Raw genomic sequence first — 8626 nt, forward strand, 5'->3', positions numbered from 1 at the left:
CCCCTGCTGGGAGTTGGCCTGCAGGGAACTGGCCTGCGACCCAGGCATGTGCCCTGACTGGGAATCAAACCGCGATCGTGTGGTTCACAGGCCCGTGCTCAATCCACTGAGCTACACCAGCCAGGGCGTGGGGCATGTTTCTTTATCTTCTCATTTTGACCACCTCTCTATGTTTGTTTCTATGTATTAGGTAGAGCTGCTACATCTCCTGATCTTGGTAGGGTGGCTTTATGTAGTAGGTATCTTGTAGGGCCCAGTGGTGCAGCTTCCCCAGGCACCCAAGCTGGATATTTCAGGTGTGGGCTGTGTGCACCCTCCTACTGTAGTATTCACACGATGCCTTGATTATTTTTGGCATGTCAGTGGGAGGGATTTACCCCCATGCTGATCAGCTGTGAGGACTGACCATGACCACTGTGGAGAATCTGCTGTGCGGGGGCTAACCCCATAGACCAGAGATCACTTCAGTGGGGCTCAGGTACCATCTCAGTCACACCCTTGAGTGTGCCACATGTGGAGGTAGTTGGGTAGTGCTTCAGCATGGTTTGAAGCTATACACCAGGTAAGCTGGCTCTGGGGCCTCCTGGGAGGTGTAGGCCAAGTTTAGCTGTACTGTATGCCCTTCCCAGGGACACCCAACATGAACTACAAATTGATCTGCCCATGACTACTTGTGCTTGGCTTGGAGGTGCCAGGTGAGTCTAAGCTGGAAACAAAAGCCAGCTGCTACTAGTGCCAGGCCTAGAGCCACTTAGCAAGATGTATGGGGTACACAGAAGCCAGATGCTGCTTGTTTGAGAGATTTTAGGAAAGTCTAAAGCATGAGCCAAGACAAGCCATTTGTACAGAAAAGCCACTGGAATGGGCTTGGATGGGCCTGCAGGTTGGGACAGGGTAGGGAATCATAAGGGCAGGTCTAGCAGCATTACCCAGGTTGATGGAGACTCAGATATGGTGCCCACAGGTTGGCTTTTTAGGGGAGGGCTCAGCAAAAAGCAGTGGCCTCTACCTGCACTTCTGTCTGGGAGAAAGTTGCCTCTCTAACTTTTGCCCCAATACCAAACAATTTGGTTCCTTCTCCTGTGTTCCTGGTGCCTTTTAAGCTGCTGCTCCAGTGCTGGAGCTCAGAGTAAATGAATGCAAATAAGTCTTGTGTGGGCCCCTTAAGAGCAAAGCCTGGGATTCCAGAAGCTCTCCTCACTCAGCTGGTTTTTACAGCCCAAAGTTCCAGGGACTTTTATTCCTGGCATTGCAAATCTGGGCTGGGGAGCCTGGGCTGAGGCTGGGATCCTGGCTCATTAGGGAGGACCACTGAAGCCAGGATATTTCTACCAATTTTTTACTTTTATTTATTTTTTAAAATATATTTTATTAATTAGGCTATTACAGTTGTCCCATTTCCCCCCTTTGCTCCCCTCCACCCTGCGCACCCCCTACCACCCACATTCCCCCTGCTTTAGTTCATGTCCATGTGTCATACATATAAGTTCTTTGGCTTCTACATTTCCCATACTATTTCTACCCTCTCCCTGTCTATTTTCTACCTACCATCTATGCTACTTATTCTCTGTACCTTTCCCCCTCTCCTCTTCCAACTCCCCTCTTGCTAACCCTCCATGTGATCTCCATTTCTGTGGTTCCGTTCCTATTCTAGTTGTTTGCTTTGTTTGTTTTTGTTTTAGGTGTGGTTGTTAACAATTGTGAGCTTGCTGTCATTTTACTGTTCATATTTTTAATCTTCTTTTTCTTAGATTAATCCCTTTAACATATCATATAATAAGGGCTTGGTGATGATGAACTCCTTGAACTTGACCTTATCTGAAAAGTGCTTTATCTGCCCTTCCATTCTAAATGAAAGCTTTGCTGGATAAAGCAGTCTTGGATGTAGGTCCTTGCCTTTCATGACTTGGAATACTTCTTTCCAGCCCCTTTTTGCCTGCAAGGTCTCTTTTGAAAAATCAGCTGACAGTCTGATGGGAACTCCTTTGTAGGTGACTGTCCCCTTATCTCTTGCTGCTTCTAGGATTCTCTCCTTCATTTTAATCTTGGCTAATGTAATTATGATGTGCCTTGGTGTGTTCCTTCTTGGGTCCAACTCCTTTTGGACTCTCTGAGCTTCCTGGACTTCCTGGAAGGTTTTTTTTTTTTTTTTTTTTTGCAGATTGAGGAACTTCTCCTTCATTATTTGTTCAAATAACTTCTCCACTTGTTGCTCTTCCTCTTCTCCTTCTGGTAACCTTATGATTTCGATGTGGGAACATTTAAATATGTCCTGGAGGTTCCTAAGCCTCTCCTCATTTTTTTGAATTCTTGTTGAATGTTTCTTTCCTCCTTGTGGTCCACTCCATTGATTTGAGTCCTAGTTTCCTTCCTATCACTATTGGTTCCCTGTACATATTTCTTTATTTCATGTAGCATAACCTTCATTTTCTCATCTAATTTGCAACCAAATTCAACCAATCCTGTGAGCATCCTGATTCCCAGTGTATTGAATTGTGCTTGTGATAGGTTGGCAATCTCTCCATCGCTTAGTTGTATTTTTTCTAGAGCTTTGATCTGTTCTTTTGTTTGGGCCATTTTTTCTGTCTTGATGTGTCTGTTATGTAGTGAGGGGCGGAGCCTTAGGGGTTCACCTGGACGGGGTAACCCACATTGCTGGGTTGTGACGCTATATGTGGGGGAGGGGTCTGAGAGGGAAAAATGGTGCTTGCTCCACTCTCTGCCAGATTTCAGTCACTTCCCCTGCTTCCCTCAAGCAAATTGGGCCCTTCTGGTGCTGATTCCTGTTGGATGGGCTTGTGTACATTCTAGGACCCTTTGGGTCTCTCTAATGAACTCTCCTGTGAGGCTGGGCGTTTCTCCCACTGGTGCCTCAACACCCACAGGTGTTTTCAATCGGTGGTTTGAGGCTCTATTTCCCTGTGCTGGGACCCTGGTTTGTGTGGTCTGTCTCGCTCCCCAGCTTCTCCTGGTTTATCTGCATGCAAATGTGGGACCATCTGCTCCACCAGCTGCCACCTTGCTCATCCCAGTCTGCCAGGCACTGCTTTGCCATGAGTCCTATCTGCCCTGCTGCTGGACTCTGCTCTTCCTGCTGGTCTAAATGAATGTGTCTTCTTTAACTCCTTGGTTGTCAGACTTCCATACAGTTCAATTTTCTGTCAGTTCTGGTTGATTTTCATTTTTAAATTGTTGTTGTCCTTTTTTTGGTTGTGCAAGGAAGCACAGTGTGTCTACCTACACCTCCATCTTGGCCAGAAGTCCCTCCTCCCAACTTTTAATGACCACACATGGGTGTAGGACCAGCCCATTTTGAGTCTCCGCCCTTTCTAACTGTCTTGGTATGGCTTCTTTTCTATATCCTTAATTGTAGGGCTTCTGTTCACTTAGATTTAAGGTGATTCCAAATGATGATTACTCTGTAGTTCAGTTGTAATTTTGAGGTGGTTATACAAGGTTCTGAGTACTGAGTTTACCTCCTCCCTGGATTTCTTAATTCTATCTTGTCAAAGCAGGAGATAAAATTTGTCTCATGTGACTTTCATGTGCATCTGTGCTGACTGCTATTTATCACCCCTTTCATGTTAAATCCAGACAGAAAATCAGAACTTTAATAGCCTGCTTAGAATGTTTCTTGGAATTAGTGTATTATTTTAGACTTTATCTACTTCTCCTATGTTTTCACTTCCTCTGGCTCTTTAACAGGCCAGACCACCCAGGTATCATATTTTAGCCTGTCCTTACAATTATCTTAAGTGATTATTCAAGACCATTGCACTTATGTCCTTTTCTCTTCAGCTTTCTTGTGTTCATCATCATCTCTTGTTTTGAATATTTTGCAATGTACCTGCATATAAAATTTTGAGTCAGTTTTTCTTAGATATAAAAGTCCTGTTTGGACTGTCCTGTATTTTTTTAATATAACTTTTTTTTTCATTTTGAAAAAAGTTTTTAAATTTACATAATTTTTGAAAGTAGAGTTCCAAGAAGTTTCTTTTTTTTTTGAACCAATTGAGACAAAAACCACATTGAGGACATGTTGCCTATCACCTCCTGCCACATCCCAGCCCCACCAAATACACTAGTGGGTATTTCATACAAACAAGGATGTTCTCCTATTTAACCATAATCATCAAATAGTTACCAAAATCAGGAAATGATCATTGATACATTACTTCCATCTAATCTTCAGATCTCATTCAGGTTTTGCCAGTTGACTCAATAGTGTCTTTTATAGCAANTCTTTTTTTTTTGAACCAATGGAGACAAAAACCACATTGAGGACATGTTGCCTATCACCTCCTGCCACATCCCAGCCCCACCAAATACACTAGTGGGTATTTCATACAAACAAAGATGTTCTCCTATTTAACCATAATCATCAAATAGTTACCAAAATCAGGAAATGATCATTGATACATTACTTCCATCTAATCTTCAGATCTCATTCAGGTTTTGCCAGTTGACTCAATAGTGTCTTTTATAGCAAAGACTCCAGCTCAGGATCGCATGTTACTTTAGGTGTTATGTCTCTTTATTTGCCTTTAGTCTGGAGCAATTCCTCAGTCTTTTCTTCACTTTCATGACTTTGATGGTTATTACATAGCATATCTCTTAATTTGGGTTATACCTGGGTGATGTATGAATTTATTTCACATTTTTGCCTCTGGAAACAAAATCAGACTTTAATCCAACAAATTGGAAACCATGAGGTGTGATGAATTCACCAAGGGAATACTATATTGTGAGTAATATAAGCACTAATCAGCAAGAATTTTTCATTGCTACCCTTATCTTGCCCTCTTTCAAACATTAGCAATTTTCAAATAAAATATTTTTATAATGTAGGTCATTTTAAGTTTATGACTTCATACATAATGACTTCAAATGTAGAACTCTTTATAATAAGATATTTATACCCACATTTATACCTAGCCATTTCTAAGTTCTCTTTTCAATATAATTTTAAAAGTTTAACAATTTTTATTTATTTATTTATTTATTTATTTATTTTTTATAGAGGGGAAAGTAGGAAGAAATAGAGGGAGAGAAACATCAGTGTGAGGTTGCCTCTCACACACCCCCTACTGGGGACCTGGCCCACAACTCAGTCATGTGCCCTGACTGGGAATCAAATCAGGGCTTAGGTTCTTAGGCTGGTGCTCAATGCACTGAGACACATCAGCCAGGGATTTTTTCTCGCTTAAGTAATACCACGTAAAGACAATGCTACTGTAATTTCTTCCTTTCCAAATTTCTTAAACATGTTTTCTTTCATATTTTATTGATTGACTAGGTCTTCTAAAACAATATCAAATAATAATATTGCTGGTATCATTTGCTTCTAATTTCAGAAAGATATTTAGATAAACACTGATGTTTGATGCTCCTTCCCACTCTTTTTCATGTAAACTTTCCTGATTGATTTGCCTAAAGATAACTGCCACAAAGGTTTAGATTTGGAACACCAAAGGAAACCACTAGTCATCTCCATCTAGACACCTTTGTCATATTTAGGAAACATCTTTTCTTATGTTGAAAGAAAATCAACATATTTTAAACCTTATCATCTTTTTTGAAAAATCTATTGATGGGATCCTGGTTTCTAAAAATTTCTGATCATTCAGACTCTCCTGACCCCTGGGTTTTGCTCTGCTCCTTTCTTGAAGGACTAAAAAGCAATTTTATGAGGAAATGTGTCTTCTGTGCAACGTGTCCTCTTCTGTGAACAAAGAAAGTCAAGCAGAAGAATACTTATGAAAATATACAGAAGGGAACCTTGGGAAAATACATATAGGGAAAAATATATAGGAAAACTTGGCTATTGGGAGTAGAAGGTATTCCTGGAATCTCTCAGAATTTTTGAGACAATTGCACTTCCTTTCACATGGAAGTTAGTCAGCCATTTATAATTAAGGAAACTAGACAGGTAAGGCAGAGAAATTGTGACAGCTCATGTGGAAGCTGTGTGTTGCTGTGAAAAGTTGAGAAACTACTCCCAACCCTGTCACTTACTAGCTGTGAATTTAGAGCAAATTACTCATGCTCTGTCTGGACGGAAGATTCTCCACTAATAAGCCAGACACATGATCCTTGCCCCAGGTTTTATAGCTATGTCTAGAGCTGTGTTAAAAGCCCATGCCCTCTGAACACATTGAGGAATTTTTACCTGAAAGTTAATAGGACAAGGAGTAGTGGATGCTGTGATATGTCTTGAAATTTCCCTACTTCAAGACCAAGGCACCTCCCAGCTGCTCGTGTGGTGGTGACGGACAGCTCTCAGCCACATCCCTCTCAGGGAATCACCCACAGTGGCTGAGAACCATCCTGCCTAATGACTAATGTGGGCCTGTCCACAAATCATTCCCAGGTCTCTTTTGGCTTTAATCCTGAATTTCTGCAGGATTTTTTTTTTACATTCTTATTTTCTTTGAAGGCATCTCTTATCCTCCTGATAGCCTAAGTTCTATAATTCTGAGTGCTGAAATGCTCACTCTCTCTTAGCATTTCTTGGCACAGATCAAACACTTGTGTGTGACTGGAGGCTGCCATTTTGGAAAGAAAAAAAGAAGTAGGTCCTATTCACAGAAGTCCTGAGTTTAATCCAACCACACAATATCAGTTTATGTAAAAACCACAAATGAAATAATCTACAGTGGGGTTCGGTCTCACTAGCAGGCCAGGGGCCTTAGCCTAGATGAGTACCTGGATGCATTTAGGGTCACTGTGGAACCTTCTGTAGGTATTAATCTTAAGCCACTTGCCAGCAAACTTCCTGAATACAGGTCTCTATCTCAGTGTATATTTGTCAGGAAACCTGACTTATGACACAGGAATGTAAATGTAAATGTGGATGGGTTTTATTTTAGAATGTGTACATGTTTTATTTTTTAAACATTTTTTAATATTTTATTTATTTATCTTTAGAGGGGAAGGGAAGGAGAGAAGGAGAGAAATATCAATGTATGGTTGCCTCTTGTAAGTCCCCTGCTGGGACCTGGCCTGCAACCCAGGCATGTGCCCTGACTGGGAATCGAACCGCAATTGAGTGGTTCGCAGGCCCGCACTCAACCCACTGAGCTACACCAGCCAGGGTGAGAATGTGTACATGTTTTAAATGTTATGAGTGCCCAACAATAAAAAATTTGTTTAATGGATCATGCTACATCCATAATATGAAATACTGTACTATAGAGACATGAATTGGAGTAAATGTTTAGGATACATTTTTTTGAATAGCTTTTTTTGTTATATATAACATATATGCAGAAAAATTAACAAAATTTAAATATATAACTCTAAAAATTAATCCAAAATGAACATATCTTTGTTCACCACTATCAAGGTTAAGAAACTTAATTTTATCAGGGACCCAGATGCATTTTAAGAGAAAAAGCAGAAGCAGTATTATAAAGTACATAGCATTTATTTTTAAAGATTTTATTTCTTTTGTTTTCTTAATTGGTACATTTATTAAAAACATACACTAATGGTCCTGTGCTTAAGTATTGTTGCAGTTGTGTGCTGGCTTCCATAAAACATAACTAATCATAAGAAGCTCTTCAGTGAATACATTCCAGACAGAAGTAAAAAGGTCAACAGAAATGACTGACAAGGCAGGGCTATTGCAGACAAAATTCTCTTATATAATTAATACTTGCTAGAAAATGGACTTTGACATTATTTACAATTACAGCAATATTCATGGAGGCTAAATATCACAGTCACAGGAAATGTCTTTTCATACTTCCCAAATAGCTTTCTATTTTAGCTATGAAGGTCAATTACCACAACCAAATTTGTTCTTAATAAGCAGAAGTTTAATGTCCATTCAAAGAGTCTCTTATGTCTTCATGGGCCTATTCATTTGCAGAGCAGAAACTGTAACCAGATCCTTTGTATCATGCATTCACATGTGATGTCCAATCTTTATATTACATGCTGTCCACTGTCTTTAAGATAAAAGGAGTGACCTGCAGCAGGGCCATATAGATGAGGAAGTTCCGTATGGAGGAAATCACATCCTCTCGCATCTTTCGTTTCATCTCCTCTGGGGTCCAGCTTCAGGCGAGGCCCTCACTATGAAACATCTTGGTGCTGCCTCACCAGCTTCCAACTTCCATGCTCTGCTTTTCTATTTTTCTTTTTAGAGACAGGGGAAGGGAGGAAGAGAGAGAAACATTGATCAGCTGCCTCTCACACATGCCCCAAACAGGGACAGAACTGAAACCTACACATGTGCCCTGACTGGAAATCAAACTGGTGACCTTTTGCTTTACAGGATGACCCCCAACCAACAGAGCCACATCGGTCAGCACAGTATTCCATATTTTATAAAAAATGTACATAGCATAGACAAAATTATGGAAACTTACACAGTAAAATGTTAATAATGTTTTAATAGGTGATGAAAGTACAAGTGACATATTTCTATTTGTTTATCAGGAATTTTATTATGTGTGTCTTTTTCAATTCTTACCATCCACTTGGTAACTTAAAGAAATGTATACTGGTACTTTCTAATGAATAATTACTTACTATTGACTTGCTCCCAAAATTAACAAATGGGAATCCTCTAATTCTATATTTTGAATTCTATTGCTAGATTTGTCTCTCAGTTCTTGTC

The 8626-nt window shown here is 40.2% G+C and overlaps 2 pseudogenes; both read right to left on the reverse strand.

The window, feature by feature from the left end:
- Positions 1–6331: 6331 nt before the first annotated feature.
- Positions 6332–6552, reverse strand: LOC118982668 (LYR motif-containing protein 4-like; annotated as a pseudogene).
- Positions 6553–7529: 977 nt separating this feature from the next.
- On the reverse strand, positions 7530–8090 carry LOC118982657 (mitochondrial import receptor subunit TOM5 homolog; annotated as a pseudogene).
- Between the last annotated feature and the right edge of the window lie 536 nt (positions 8091–8626).

This window comes from Sturnira hondurensis, unplaced genomic scaffold (assembly GCF_014824575.4).
Source record: "Sturnira hondurensis isolate 20B ecotype Veracruz unplaced genomic scaffold, ASM1482457v3 Scaffold0025484, whole genome shotgun sequence".
Classification (NCBI taxonomy): Eukaryota; Metazoa; Chordata; class Mammalia; order Chiroptera; family Phyllostomidae; genus Sturnira; species Sturnira hondurensis.